Source organism: Bombina bombina, chromosome 7, assembly GCF_027579735.1.
Source record: "Bombina bombina isolate aBomBom1 chromosome 7, aBomBom1.pri, whole genome shotgun sequence".
Taxonomy (NCBI): domain Eukaryota; kingdom Metazoa; phylum Chordata; class Amphibia; order Anura; family Bombinatoridae; genus Bombina; species Bombina bombina.
Window position 1 is genome coordinate 515045971 of NC_069505.1, and position 16349 is coordinate 515062319.

General features: G+C 38.2%; 1 protein-coding gene across 3 annotated transcripts in view; it reads right to left on the minus strand.

Moving 5' to 3' along the window:
• Positions 1-2176, minus strand: part of LOC128666931 (zinc finger protein ZFP2) — a 502916-nt gene extending 500740 nt beyond the window's left edge. For 2 of the 3 annotated variants that reach the window (XM_053721751.1, XM_053721750.1), the window contains exon 1: positions 2041-2176. The gene's annotated coding sequence lies outside the window, so the exon portion shown is untranslated. The remainder of the gene's footprint in view (positions 1-2040) is intronic. The other variant, XM_053721753.1, reaches the window with a different exon arrangement.
• Positions 2177-16349: the final 14173 nt, after the last annotated feature.

Here is a 16349-nt window from a genome sequence, read left to right on the forward strand (position 1 = left end):
CAAGAGAATGAAGAAAATTTGATAATAGGAGTAAATTAGAAAGTTGCTTAAAATGTCATGCTCTCTCTCAATCACAAAAGAAAAAATTTGGGTTCAGTGTCCCTTTAAGGGTTAGAAATTGAAAAATGCCCTTGTCCACAGCACTTGCTCAGAGAGCCTAAGATGCTTGTACCATCGGTCAATGACTCAATTTGCTAATTTCTGACATGAGTACAAGCCCCACTAGCGCTCTTATGTAGCTGCAGTATTTAAAATGCTGTTGTACTGAGAATATCTAGCTATGCTTCACATGCACAGAAACATGTTAAAGGGACATGAAACCCAAATTTTTTCTTTCATGATTTAGAAATTGCATGCAATTTTAAACTTTCTAATTTACTTCTATGAGCTATTTTGCTCCATTCTCTTGATATCCTTTGCTGAAAAGCATATCTAAATAAGCTTAGTTGTTGCTGATTGGTGACTGCAAATAGATGCCTCATGCGATTGGCTCACCCATGTGCATTGTTATTTCTTCAGCAAAGGATATCTAAAGAATGAAGCAAATAAGATAATAGAAGTAAATTGGAATGTTGTTTAAAATTGTATTCTCTACCTGAATCATGAAAGAAACATTTTGGGTTTAGTGTCCCTTTAACACTAAAACAGTGATAACTTTTACATTTTTGACAATAGATGAATGTTGCAAATATGTCATTTATATATGTGCATTTCTATTTTGACCAGAATGTCCCTTTAATGATCTAATAAAACATTTCATTATTTTTTTTTATGATAAACTTTTTCTAATTTATTCAAATTGCTGTTGTTTTTATAATATCCTGCCTATAAGCTCCCTAGAACTTTCGTCTAATATATAACATTCCATTTCAAATGAAGATTATTGTTCCCCGATAAGTATTACAATAGTGAGGTCTGCAAGAGCCTTCTACTCCAATAACTTACTACACTGTAATGCCCTTCTTGTCAATTATGGGTTCCCCGTTTTTAACTGATGAATATCCTGTCCCCTTGATATGCACAGAGCAGATATAGGGGCTCTGTTATGTATTCACACAAGTGTGCGTGTCATGCTCAGGTGAGTATTTAATACGAGTTTGATGCTTACATGCAAAGCCCTGGTGAGGGCACTGTATGAGAACCCATGCAATAACCCAAGTGAGGGCACTGTATGAGAACATGCAATAACCCAAGTGAGGGCACTGTATGAGAACATGCAATAACCCAAGTGAGGGCACTGTATGAGAACATGCAATAACCCAAGTGAGGGCACTGTATGAGATCATGCAATAACCCAAGTGAGGGCACTGTATGAGATCATGCAATAACCCAAGTGAGGGCACTGTATGAGATCATGCAATAACCCAAGTGAGGGCACTGTATGAGATCATGCAATAACCCAAGTGAGGGCACTGTATGAGATCATGCAATAACCCAAGTGAGGGCACTGTATGAGATCATGCAATAACCCAAGTGAGGGCACTGTATGAGATCATGCAATAACCCAAGTGAGGGCACTGTATGAGATCATGCAATAACCCAAGTGAGGGCACTGTATGAGATCATGCAATAACCCAAGTGAGGGCACTGTATGAGATCATGCAATAACCCAAGTGAGGGCACTGTATGAGATCATGCAATAACCCAAGTGAGGGCACTGTATGAGATCATGCAATAACCCAAGTGAGGGCACTGTATGAGATCATGCAATAACCCAAGTGAGGGCACTGTATGAGATCATGCAATAACCCAAGTGAGGGCACTGCGATACCAAAGTCAGAACGTGCAATGCCCTAGTGATGCCACACTTATGCCCAGGTGGGTGCATGTGATGCCTTATTCCCACCCAAATCTGAACATAGCGTCTTACGGGCACCAGGCTCCGGACAAATAAAGCTGCATATAAATCGGTCCATGAAGTGTCTATCCTAACGTGAACATGGCGCTACAAATATGGCAATAATAAACATCTCCAGCTCTGAGTAATATACAGCCCGGCAGAGGCTTACATGGCGAAAGAGATTAAACACCCCGGCATACCTTTAAACCATAAACCGCACACTTATCCCGCCTCTCCGGTCACAGCAGTCACGAAAAGTGCTTTTCTCCCAAACATCCAGGACAGCAGCAGCGAAACCAGCTCAAGCAACAGTGTCTAGTTCCCATCTTGCTCAAGGACCGCTGGCGTCACACCAGTCACGTAGTCACATGGTACAGAGTCAGTTAGTTACTCAAAGCAACCGAACGGGACCCTGCGAAGCCTCACATGCAGGAGCGGTTACCTGCATGTATGTCTGTAATGGGAGACCTGTATCTGTTTTATAGAAGAATATGCTGGTACCCTGAACAGTGATTTATATTATTTTATCATATTTTAATAGGAGCAGCTGCCAAATTTAGTATGTTAACCCTTTCAAGCCTTCAGCTGTGTCTTACACTATTAAGTCTTGGTTTTTTTTATCCAACAAAAAGTCCAAAATTACCTCATGTAAGTGTTTTTGTTATTAAGCCTTTCTCTGCTTCTATAGGGGCTGTAAGTGTGTTTGTACAGAGGCTGTTGTGTGGGGGTTTGAATAGGGGGTGCTGTATGTATTTGTGTTTAGAGATGAAACAGAAGGCTGGTTCATAGTTTGCTTTATGGAAAGGGTTAATGTAGGAAATAGTTATAGCGATGGGTAAGTGGAGAAAAGAGGTTAATATAGTTCTTGCAATATTGGCATTGCATGGGTTAAGAGACTACACAGGAGAAATATATGTAATTTGCTATAAGGGAAGGGTTAATGTAGCAAATGTACTTATAGTGATGGGAAAGAGAGGTTAATATAGTTGCAGGACGACTAATATTGGCATTGCAGGGGTTAAAAGAAAAAGTTGAATGGTTATAATTGATATTGCATTCAGTAGGTCAGTAATTACCTACAGCAGACGAGGCTGAAGTTGGCTTCTTATTCGGCCAGCTTCTTATTCGCTGAAGTTGGCTTTTTATTCAGCCAGCTTCTTATTGGCAGGGATGCGCAATTCCTATTGCCCGACGTCCGGGACATGCAGTTCCGTGCACTGGGCATGTGTGTGGGTTTTTTTGTTGTTTTTTTTAATTTAGCCCTGCTGCGGGCAAACAGACTGCAGCAGGGCTTAAGAAGTTTTTTTTTACTCCATTGAATCCTAAACCAGGGCGCCACTGGGGCTTTAAAAATAGACCCTGGCACCCTAGATTGGAGCTTCAAATACACCCATGCGTGCCCCCAAATTCTGCAACCCTCAACTTGCCCACCGCTAGCCACACCTTACATTTAGCTTGGGGCGGCCGGATCGTTTCTAGGAACTAACTAAAAGTCCCATAATGCATATCCATTAGCAAATGAGAGAGGGGTCTGGAAAGGACGGGCTGCAGACTTGCGCTGGTGTAGAACAGAAAATAACTGTTAAAAAGAGGATTTGACAATCTTAGTGAGTTCCCTTTTCACAGTAGAGAAGATGCCATATGAGGGTTTTTTTCCTTGCTTGCCCATTTTAGTCTGTTATTCTCCCTAATCGGCTACACTGATCTGCTGTACTTGCCGCTGTTGCAGTCTAGGGTTGTGGATGCGAAGGAGAGACCCTTACATTGTAATCTAATGATAAAAAAAGATTTGCAAGATTTCTCACCATGGTTGCAAGTTTTTGATTATCATGCCCTATGTGTTTAACACCTGCAAAACACATAGTAGAAGTACTGCTCTGGACCAGAAGAGCACTACTGATTTCCAAATCTGGTTATTCTAGAAAAAAGCGTGTTCCATTTTGCCAGGGCCCTTTAGGGGGAGTAAGATTTAATTTGTAAATTCTGTGAAGGGTGAGCCAAAGAGTAAAGGGATTCTTTTAAAGCATTGCAGAAAAGAAGGGTTTAGTTTGACTTTAAAAAAGAGACATAAAGCTAGACGTGCGTTTTGATTCGGAACGAATCGAAATTCGGATGAATTTTTTTAAATTCGGAGATTCGGATCGATTTGAATTTCCGAATTGCGGTAGTACCGAATCTACCAAATAAATCCGAATTAGTTTGGATTTATTCGTTACATTCGGATGGCCATGGATTACACTAGTATAGTACAGTATATTAGGTTATATCACTCTGCTATGGGTTACACCTAATATACAGTACATAATACTAGTCTAATACACAGCACATCCCACCTAACACATACCGAAATTCCGAATTTCCAAATCGAACCGAATCCAGCTGAATTTATTCGAATCCGAATGAATCCGAAACAAATTCATTTGAATTTTTCCGAATTCGAAAACATCCGAATCGATCCGAAACAAATTTTTCTGCCATGCACAAGTCTACATAAAACACATTTTTTTTCTTTCATGGTTCAGATAAAGCATGCAATTTTTATCTAATTTGCTTAGTTCTCTTGGTATCTTTTGTTGAGAAGAATACCTAGGTAGACTTGGTAGCAGCAGTGCCTTTACTGGGAACTGGCTGCTGATTGATGGCTGCACATATTTACCTCTTTTCATTAGCTTACCTGATGTGTTCATCTATCTCCCTGCAGTGCATTGCTGCTCCTTCAGCAAACAATACCAAGAGAACAAAGCAAATTTTATCATATAAGTAAATTGGAAAGTTGTTTAGAATTCCATGGCATATGTCCAAATCATTACAGAAAAAAAAGGTTTTGTGTCCCTTTAAGCAATTATTACTGTACTGTGCAAAGCATGATCAGTAATAACAAGATACAGCTGATCAGAGTGGCATACAATTCTCAATCTCATCAGTTTGCTGACCAGGACAGGCATATTAGCCAAGATTTTGCTGGAGATTGACTCAGCTCTGTCATTAGCATTCCTTATCCTTTATTTGTTTTATACATCACTAATGTGTTGCTCGTGCTTTTTTCTTCTTTATGTATTGCATTTGCATGCACACTTTATCTTGTCATTAATATTAAGCGAAGGGTTCCGGTTCCACATATAAGTCTATTGAATTTATGCAGCTAAAAACGTTAGTAAATTATTTTTTTAAGGAAATTGGTTGCACATATTTTGTTTTTGCTCTTTCATATGTATACTACAAACCTTACTTTGCAATGTCCCTATGTAAGTTTTTCAGTCATGTAAATGACTAGTCTAGTATGTGTTTGCATTATGGAGCATGGACAATAAAAAAAAAAAAGGGTCACCATTTTTGTTACGGACAGACACATCAGTATTGTAAAGCATGTGACAATTAAAGGGACAGTCAACACCAGAATTTTTGTTGTTTTAAAAGAAAGATAATCCATTTATTACCCATTTCCCAATTTTGCATAACCAACACAGTTATAATAATACACGTTTTACCTCTGTGATTATCTTGTATCTAAGCCTCTGCAAACTGCCCCCTTGTTTCAGTTCTTTTGACAGACATGCAGTTTAGCCAATCAGTGCTCAGTCCTAGGTCACTTTACGTGCATGAGCTCAATGTTATCTATATGAAACGTGAACTAATGCCCTCTAGTGGTCAAAATGTATTCAGATTAGAGGCAGTCTTCAAGGTCTAAGAAATTAGCATATGAACCTCCTAGTTTTAGCTTTCAACTAAGAATACCAAGAGAACAAAGCAAAATTGGTGATAAAAGTAAATTGGGAAGTTGTTTAAAATTGCATGCCCTATTTATAACATGAAAGTTTATTTTGGACTTGACTGACCCTTTAAGCATTTTTGCCTGGGCCACTACTAGAGAATCTGGCTCCCAGGGCAAAACTTCAAAATTTGGCCCTCGCACACACTTTTTCTATAGTGCAACATTGAAGCTCCTGAACCTTCTATGCTTCACTATCATTTTATTTTAAATGAGACATCCTTACACATCCACATGCATACACCCAGGCACCCACAGCCGAGTGTTCAGATGTGATTCCCATGGATGTAGGAGACAGGTACCTACATACATAAGATACATCTATTGACATTTACATGCACACACATCACACACACACAAGCACAAGATACACACATAGGAACATACACAATACCAAGCATCACATGCATACACACACACATTCAGAAACAAAGACAAGTAACCTCTGGCAGACACGTTCATATTAGCACATATGATTACACAAAGGGACCTACATGCACACACAGATACAACACACATACATCCACAAAGACGCACATCACAAAAATATATATATATATATATAAAAATAAAGTTTAGGAGTGGACCAGCACATCCAGACCGTACCGGGTACACATCCCATGACTCACAAACAGGTTCAGCTTTGGTTGCTATCGCACTCACATAAAGCTACATCCACTTGCAGAGTCACAGGCAGTTAACCCCGGGCCTGCCTGAGTGCAGGTCCACAGGGTGAATTACAGAAACAAACACTGTCACACACATAAAGTCCAGCACTCGCTCACAAGCTCACAGCTAAACTGTTTGTGAGTCATACACACAGGCAATATTCCCTCTAATTTTTTATTTATTTTATTTTTTAACACTGTGCATATTTTTTTACCTGTGAATTTTTTTGCCCAAGTGAATAAAATGTGTGCACACTTTATTGAGTAAAGTCAAACTTAAAAATGTTGCAAAGGTAGAGACACGCATACACAAACTTGCACAGAGGCAGTCGCACACATACACAGAAAGTGAAAAAAAAGCTTTTTGTTTCTCCTACTGTTCTCATTGAAAACACAACAAGCTCTACTGATACACAGCTGTTTATTCTAAAATCTGTTGTAAATGTGTTAAAGTCAGACACACACACACACTCTCACAGTAACATAGGCACCAGTGATGTGCAGTCACTAGAGGCAGGTGAGGCAGTGCTTCACCTCTCATATGGGCAAAAATACATTTTTTTTATGGGCTTTAAAAAAATAAAATAAAAAAATTACAAAAAATACATGTTGTGCAATGGAGAGGCACAAGCAGGTCTGCCCACCATTACACAACATGCTGCGCCATCTACTGGATGACAGTGGTTAAGATCATTGGATGGCCCATTAACTGCTTATTTGAGGCAGTCCTATTTGGGCTGACCCAATCCAGTGAGAGGCATTAGTAAGTGGAACTTAGGGTTGGGGCAGGATGTTAAATCATATAAAACAAAACAAAAATGGAAAAAAACTACTTTCATTTATTTTGTTGCTGTTCTGTGAAGCTGCCAGCTTTTGCTAAAGTGAAAAAGAGAGTTCTGTACTTCCCCTCTAAGTGCAGTGGAATGTTCCACTGTCACTTCCTTAATACAGACAGAGGCAGAGAGCAGGAAGAGATTCAGTCAATAAGCAGTGTTTAAGACACATCTTTGAAGTAAGTTCTACAACATTAGATTTCACTGAAAGGGATTCTGTTAGTGAAGATTATAATTTAATGAATGTGGTTTAGTGTTTTTTTACTCTTTTACAGCAGGGTCGTTTTTGTATTTTGTTTCCTCAACCTTTACACCCACTAACTTAACAGCTTGCCTTCACTTTCTAATCTCTCTGTAGCTCTGCTGTTTTATTACTTAAAAATGCAGTGGTCTCTCTCCCTCCCCCCTTGTGTGTGTCTCTCTATCTATCTATCTATATCTATCTATCCATCTCTCTCCTTATGTGTTGTTCTCCCCATGGTCTCCCTGTCTCTCTTCCTCCCCCTCTGACTCTCTCATCCCTTATGTGTCTCTCTAACCCTCTGTGTTTGATTGTGTCTCTCTCTCTCTAACCCTCTGTGTGTGATTGTGTGTCTCTCTTTCTCTCTCTCTCTCTAACCCTCTGTGTGTGTCTCTCTCTTTCTCTCTCTCTCTAACCCTCTGTGTGTGTCTCTCTCGCTCTCTCTTTCTCTCTCTCTCTAACCCTCTGTGTGTGTCTCTCTCTCTCTCTCTCTCTCTGTGTGTCTCTCTCTCTTTTTCTCTCTCCCTCCAACCCTCTGTGTGTGTCTCTCTCTTTCTCTCTCTCTCTAACCCTCTGTGTGTGTGTGTCTCTCTCTCTTTCTCTCTAACCCTCTGTGTGTGTCTCTCTCTCTAACCCTCTGTGTGTGTGTCTTTCTCTTTCTCTCTCTCCCTCTGTGTGTGTGTCTCTCTTTCTCTCTCTCTCCCTCTAACCCTCTGTGTGTGTGTCTCTCTCTCTTTTTCTCTCTCTCTCTCTTTCTCTCTCTCTCTCTCTCTCTAACCCTCTGTGTGTGTCTCTCTCTCTCCCTCTCTCTCTAACCCTCTGTATGTCTCTCTTTCTCTCTCTCTCTCTCTCTCTCTCTCTCACCCTCTGCGTGTGTGTGTGTCTCTCTCTCTCTCTCTCTAACCCTCTGTGTGTGTCTCTCTCTTTCTCTCTGTAACCCTCTGTGTATGTGTTTCTGTCTACCTTTTATTTATTTAATTAATGAATTGGTAGTGCCATCTGATGGTGTGGCTTTATTTAAAGGGGTGGGGTCAAGCGCCCCACCATCTTTAAATTTCACCAGCCGCCACTGGATCAAGACATTTTTATATTTACTGAATAATGAAAGAATCTATAAGCATAATTTGCAGCATTAAAGTAAAAAGTATGTTTTAAACATATATTTTAATGGGCATGGATTTCTAGATCTCATAATCAGAGCAAGCATTTTGTTATCTGGCAAGAGTTTCTGTTACATCCTTTAGACTAAAATCAGATGTTTACTAAGTTGACCAGTTTTCCAAGACACCATTTAAAGGGACATTAAACCCATATGTTTTCTTTCATGATTTAGAAAGAAAATGCAATTTAAATAACTTTCCAATTTACATCTAATATCTAATTGTCTTAATTCTTTTGATATCCTTTGTTGAAAATCATATCTAAATATGCTCAGTAGCTGCTGATTGGTGGCTGCACATAGATACCTCATGTGATTGGCTCACCCATGTGCATTGCTATTTCTTCAACAAAGGATATCTAAAGAATGAAGGCGCATCCAAGCCACTGCCTCACCAGCCTCTGACGTCACTGCACGTCACTGATAGGCACAAAGACACAAGAAAGGGCAGAAGAAAAGTTTTTTTGTCCAATTTTCCTTATTGAGAACCCCACAAACTGCACCAAAACATAACTGTTTATTCTGAAATCTGTTGAAAGTGTGAATAAGCTAAAGATTTAGAAACACACACTCATACAAGCACACACACTCACATACAAGCACACACACTCACACACAACTACGTAAATATTCCAAAGATTAATAAATCCCTTCCTTGCTTTTATTGGTGAGAATCTGCTCCAGCATTAGAGGACAAATGTTGTAGGGACACTGCACTCTAAAAGAACAGGATATTCTTGGCAATATCTAATATAGCATGAGACCTCTTTCTGTAACTGTCATGGCTCAGGCTTCTAGGCAGTTGTCCTTATGGGAGGTACATATGAGACCAGAGAGCTAGTGCTTTACAATTGTAAGCTATAACACAGAGGCATGGAATAAGGTATAGATAACTGCCTTATCTATAAATATAGAACATATAGATTTCTTTAACCATATTACAATCCTTGACTGTTTTGTTATAACTTGAAAAAGACGAAGTAACCAGCGCCCAGGACTGATATCTGCTCACTATAAAGAAGACCCCCTAATAGGTCTAGAAACGGAACAATGAATTAGGATATATAGGAGCGCCAATGGCTTAGATATACCACAGGGAATAAAAAGTCAAAAATGGTCTCCAATAATTTCTATCAACCAAATATTTAATATATAAAACCAATATAATTCTGATCTCCAGAATCATAAAAGCACAAAATACATATAGCAAAGCTTAAAATACAATACAATAAATGATTTGAAATACAACAGATAACAGATCCGGTTGGTTAAACTGGATGACCAATATCTAATGTTCCAGTTTTCATGAGCCCTCTTAAAAACCTTCTAGTAGGTACATGGTATTGTTAAATACACGTACAAATAAATCTAGTATTCAATGAATAATATAATATTAGCTCAAATGTTCTTATCGAGGTGATAGGATCACTAATATAGTGATACGAGACCCACTAATAGGTCAACAGTGCATACAAATATTGCAATATTTAAATCATATGATGAACACCGTGAAAAATCAAAAATAAGAAATAAGATACAAAGTGTTGGATTCCTTAAAGTTTTGGATTAAGATACAAGATATAAGAAATAAGATACAAAGTGTTGGATTCCTTAAAGTGTCAAATAAACCATATTGTGGATTTGTAGAATATGACACACAATAAAAATAAGTAGTGAATGTGGTCTTAAAAATCAATAAATCAAAAAATAAAAAAATAATAAGATAAAGTGATGGGAAAATGCAGAAACAATAATATATATAATAACAAAATTAAATGTAAGATCCTACCAATGGAATTTAAACTAAACTGGTACCAGCTAATACCTCAATTCTCCTGATTCAATCTGGGTGATGGACTCGATGGTCCGATAATGCGTTATTATCTTAAAAGCAGTAAACAAATAACACCAGCTATACCACAAGCTGTATACTTATGACAAGCTATAAAAATATATAAACGACATAAAAACAGAGAGTGTGTATAGTTTGGCCAAAACTAGTCCACAAACTCCTAAAGGTGTGTTTCCACAACTTAAATAACTTAAAATAATGATAAGATAATAATAGTGTCCTTTGAGAGTCTTTTGGTAAATCCTTAAAAGTCTGGTTAAAAATCCGGTGAGAGAAATCCTCAATGTGTAGTAGAGTCCCAAGTCCTATTCCTATGTTAAGACAAATACCCGAAAGAAATGGAAAAGAGCGCACTAAACAAACAGCGCTAACGGGTATGGACTATTGGAAATAGTCTTACCATTCAAATCCTGGTCCTGGATATAATGAGCCTCTCCAACTCTGATACAAAGTTTCGTCTACGCGTTTCGGCCCTCGTACCGGGCCTTTCTCAAGACATATGAATAATAATTTTGTTATTATATATATTATTGTTTCTGCATTTTCCCATCACTTTATCTTATTTTTTTATTTTTTGATTTATTGATTTTTAAGACCACATTCACTACTTATTTTTATTGTGTGTCATATTCTACAAATCCACAATATGGTTTATTTGACACTTTAAGGAATCCAACACTTTGTATCTTATTTCTTATTTCTTGTATCTTAATCGAAAACTTTAAGGAATCCAACACTTTGTATCTTATTTCTTATTTTTGATTTTTCACGGTGTTCATCATATGATTTAAATATTGCGATATTTGTATGCACTGTTGACCTATTAGTGGGTCTCGTATCACTATATTAGTGATCCTATCACCTCGATAAGAACATTTGAGCTAATATTATATTATTCATTGAATACTAGATTTATTTGTACGTGTATTTAACAATACCATGTACCTACTAGAAGGTTTTTAAGAGGGCTCATGAAAACTGGAACATTAGATATTGGTCATCCAGTTTAACCAACCGGATCTGTTATCTGTTGTATTTCAAATCATTTATTGTATTGTATTTTAAGCTTTGCTATATGTATTTTGTGCTTTTATGATTCTGGAGATCAGAATTATATTGGTTTTATATATTAAATATTTGGTTGATAGAAATTATTGGAGACCATTTTTGACTTTTTATTCCCTGTGGTATATCTAAGCCATTGGCGCTCCTATATATCCTAATTCATTGTTTTGTTATAACTATAATAACTGGTGGCAATGTATAAAATAGTAAACAATGGGAAGTGAGCGGCATTAACAAGGGGGAGATAAAAATACTTTAATTTGTAAAGTAACCGTTAGAATAAGTAGCAGTAGCTTTACAGCCTTATTGACGTAGTATGCAGGGATCAGATAACTTTCTCCAGTTTATAATATAATAGCAAAGAGTTTAGAAAAAAAAGCTGACAAAATATGTCGCAAAGCATTTATGTCACAGTTTTAGGATCAGCTCTCCAACAAAATTCTAGAAAAAAACTGACAGATTATTACTAAAAAAATAAACAGTGCCAAATAAACTTGAACTTTCAGTGCTTAATTTTACCTCTGCAATCCTAGCTAATCCTCTCAGCCATGATTTTCTCCTATGTAGATCACTTCAGCCACTCCTCCAAGCCCTAATTTCATTATATGCAATATTACAGCTACTTCTAGATTCTCAGCAGCTGCATTGTCATTTCTGTCTTGTCTGAAGCGACTACTAATGCACTTTCTCATTCAGGATGAGGGAAACCCGGTCCTGTGCTCCACCCCCAATGTCATACTACCCCTAAACAAGTCTCGCACACAGGAATAATAAGAAAGTAAGCACTGGCTGGTGCTGGGGAGCAGCTGTCTCCTATGTGCCCCTTGCCCTTATTTCACCACTGATGTTAGCCTTAACGTGAAGGTAAACTTTGGTGAATGAAAGCCCGATTTTTTAAAATACTATTAAAACCAGGGGAACTTTCATTTATCAAAGTTTACAAAGCAGCCGTTTTGATTAAAAACTTACCTTTTTTTTCTTTTCACAGCCAGAGCAGCTTCCCCCTCCTGGAAATCCTCTCTTCACACGTCGGCAATGACTAATCCGGCTTCCTCCAATCACAGCATGGCCTCAGGCAATTCCCACCCTGGGGGGAAAGCTGTGATTGGAGGAAGCAGGATTAGTCATTGCTGATGTGTGAAGAGAGGATTTCCAGGAGGGGTAAGCTGCTGTAGCTGTGAAAAGAAAAAAAAGTTAAGTTTTTTTATCAAAACGGCTGATTTGTAAACTTTGATGAATGAAAGTGCCCTTGTTTTTAATAGTATTTTTTAAAAACGGGCTTTCATTCATCAAAGTTTACCTTCACTTTAACAGCAACTGAACCCCCATCCCTTTCTGAGAGGTTGTATCATAACATACCTGAAACACTTCCTTCAATGAGAAAGCTTATCTTTTATCACTGAAAATATCATGTAGCTGTGATTTTAAATGTATTAAAAAGTGAAAAATGTAATAATTTCTTTAAAAAGTACTTAACCAGAAAATTATCTTTTTTTACTCCACACTCCCGCGCAGTGCCTGAAATCTGCCTTCCTCTCCCATCATGTTCCTTGCTCTGGGACAATACAGAATGTGACCAGCCCTCAGGGAGGAGGAGACAGAATGGAGGGGGGCAGGCAAAGTGCTAGACGAGTCACATCATTTTATAATGTTTTTTGTTTTTTTTAAAAAATACATAGTAATAAAAATAATGTTATTGTAATAATGCAGCAGCAGCTGCTGTGGGAGACAGAGTGGTTTTTCTTTCGCTAAGCAGCTGGTAACAGATTATTTATCAGAGTGCCTGCTAGGCCCGGGAGGAGTCAGTCACGTTGCCTCTGCAAATAATGTTCTTCTAAGTTTTTGGTTGCAAATAAATAACTTTGGCGATGTTCTGATCTGTGAATATTTTTAAAAGGAATGTGTGTTCTATTGAGAACAGGCGTTGGGCTGCCTGCTTCAAGAGAGGACATGAGCAGTCTGATCATATATGACAGACTGAAGTGCCGACCCTTGTCAAGTGCCGCCTGGGACCAATGGACCCACTTGGTCCCATCATTAAAGGGACAGTCTAGGCCAAAATTAACTTCCATGATTCAGATAGAGCATGTAATTTTAAACAATTTTCCAATTTACTTTTATCACCAATTTTGCTTTGTTCCCTTGGTATTCTTAGTTGAAAGCTTAACCTAGGAGGTTCATATGCTAATTTCTTAGACCTTGAAGCCCACTTCTTTCAGATTGCATTTTAACAGTTTTTCACCACTAGAGGGTATTAGTTCACATATTTCATATAGATAACACTGTGCTCGTGCATGAGAAGTTATCTGGGAGCAGGCACTGATTGGCTAGACTGCAAGTCTGTCAAAAGAACTGAAAAAAGGGGCAGTTTGCAGAGGTTTAGATACATGATGATCACAGAGGTTAAAAGTATATTATTATAACTGTGTTGGTTATGCAGAACTGGGAAATGGGTAATAAAGGGATTATCTATCTTTTAAAACAATAAAAATTCTGGTGTAGACTGTCCCTTTAAGCCGGCCTAGCATGTAAAGAATAAACATAACAAATTTAGTTAAAATGTTTCACATCTTAGAAAACTTCACTTGTGTAATTCTTGAATTTAATGCACCACCGCCACCTGCTGGCTGCAAGTAATATAGCAAGCAAAATAATAATTGTCCAGTCAAGACACATTTTTACAATATTACTTCCTCAATGTAGTGGTGTGTGTATATATGTATGTGCATATATAAATAAACCTGGCTACTTCATAATGCTTTGGCCATTTCAATACAGGCTCCACCATTCACTACACTGAATGCACTTGACCTAATGGGGGGTAAAAACCTCATACCAGATCTTTTGGTATGAGGTTCTTACCCCCTCCTTAGGTCAAGTGCAGCCTGTACTGAAATGATAGAACAGTGGGCGGGCATGCATGCATGCCACACCCCTCTCCAGTTGTGTGAAAATGTTTAACCCTTCCCTAGCCACAGGAGAGTACAAGCACCGCATCCCCTGCCCACAGCCAATGATTGTTAGTGCCTCCAGGACGAATCCTGTCACTGAATCGCTGAGAGAATAGTAACCGCCAGACCAGCGATCCTTAAAGATCCAGTAATTCAATAAGGGAGCAATTAACAACTGAGCTCACACACGCCATCTGTGTAACATGGCCCCCAATGTGCACAAACCGCTGCACAGCTCCTGAGTAGCTATTAGTTTAGAAAGAGGATCCACATAAGATACTAAGTACTATAACCAGTGTGCACAGCTAGGTTGCTGAATGTGCACCAAAAAAAACCTTTTAAGATAACAAAAATACCTTCGATTTAAAAAAAAAACAAAAAACATTTTACTCTTAACCACAAGCAGTGTGACACTCATGGGTGCCTGATGCAGTGCTTGAGATTTCCTTGATTAGAACACTGAAAATGGGCAGGCAATTAAGGCTGCCTAACAAAGTTAAACAAGATGCATCAGTAACAAGGAGATATCACAAAGCTTCTCCTAAAATAAGATATTTACTTTCAATAGTAGCTACTGCTGTTTAGTGCTCTCAGACCACAGAGTATTGGCTGCACTGCTTGGTATTACATCCTGCCCAGAGCTCTGTATCTGTGATGTGGAGCTATTCCAGCCTCATACACTCTGCTACAGAACAGCCACCTACACTTAAAGGGTTATCAGCTCTTGTTGTTAAAGGGACAGGAAACTGCAAAATTGTCTTTCATTATTTGGAAAGAACATAACATTTTCCAATTACTTCTATTATTATTTAATTTGCCCAGCTTAGGGATGCTTCCCCAACCAAAGAAAACCTGCTCTGTAACACCAACACTCTAACACTGGCTAGGGAATTTTACATAGCATCCACAGCACAAGCATGTAAATGCATTTAAATAGCCTCATGAGGTTGTCTCTGTTAAAGGGACTGTATACATCAATTTTCATGTAACTGCATGTAATAGACACTACTTTAAAGAATACGATGCACAGATACTGATATAAAAATCCAGTATAAAACTGTTTAAAAACTTACTTAGAAGCTCTCAGTTTAGCTCTGTTGAAAAGGTAGTTGGAAAGCCCACTGCAAGTGGGAAATAAGGCACTCCCCCTTCTTTTGTATATGAAAAGACCCTTTACACAATCGGGAGCAAGCTGGAGTAGGTATCTGTCGGTATTCTCCTAAAACTTTGGGGCTTGGTTAGGAGTCTGAAAATTAGAGCAATGTTATTTAAAAATTAGCTAAACTATACATTTAAAAAAAAAAGCAAAAACTTTATGGGCTATATAAATAGATAATCTACAAAACATTTATGGAAAGAAAAAATGAGTGTATAATGTCCCTTTTTAAGGTTTAGTTTTTTTTGTTTTTTTTTATAAAGTAAGCTACAATTCTCATTTGGAAATCTGTTTTGTTTAATCTCACTACCTACTTGCATTTTTTGATTGCATTAAACTATTTTTAGGTCTGTCTACTAAGTTGTTATCAATAAAAACCTTATTTAACCTTTTAATGCCGTTCTATTCCATCATAATTACACTGGGCTTTAAAGCCGCTATGACGGAATAGAACGTCATAGCTAACGGCTGTCCTGAAGCCTTCTGTGCTTCCAGGATTTGATCGCGGTCTGGAGGGTGTTCCTAGGGTTGTAGGGACGCCCCCAAGATGCGATCCAATAATTGAAATCTCGCGATCGTGTGCACGATCACGTGGTTTCAATTTGTCTACATCGGAACAGTTGTTCCGATGTAGGCACTTTAGCCCTGTCACGAAAGGGTTAAATACAGTTTTGGTTAAAATTATTTTGCGAATCAAGACAAATAGATTGTCACGAGGGACAAGAAGATTGGGCTCCCGCTTTAGTCCCTTGGACAAGTAGTTTTTTTGTTTAAATTGCCACACCCTTGTATTGGGCAACTGATTACAATAAGAC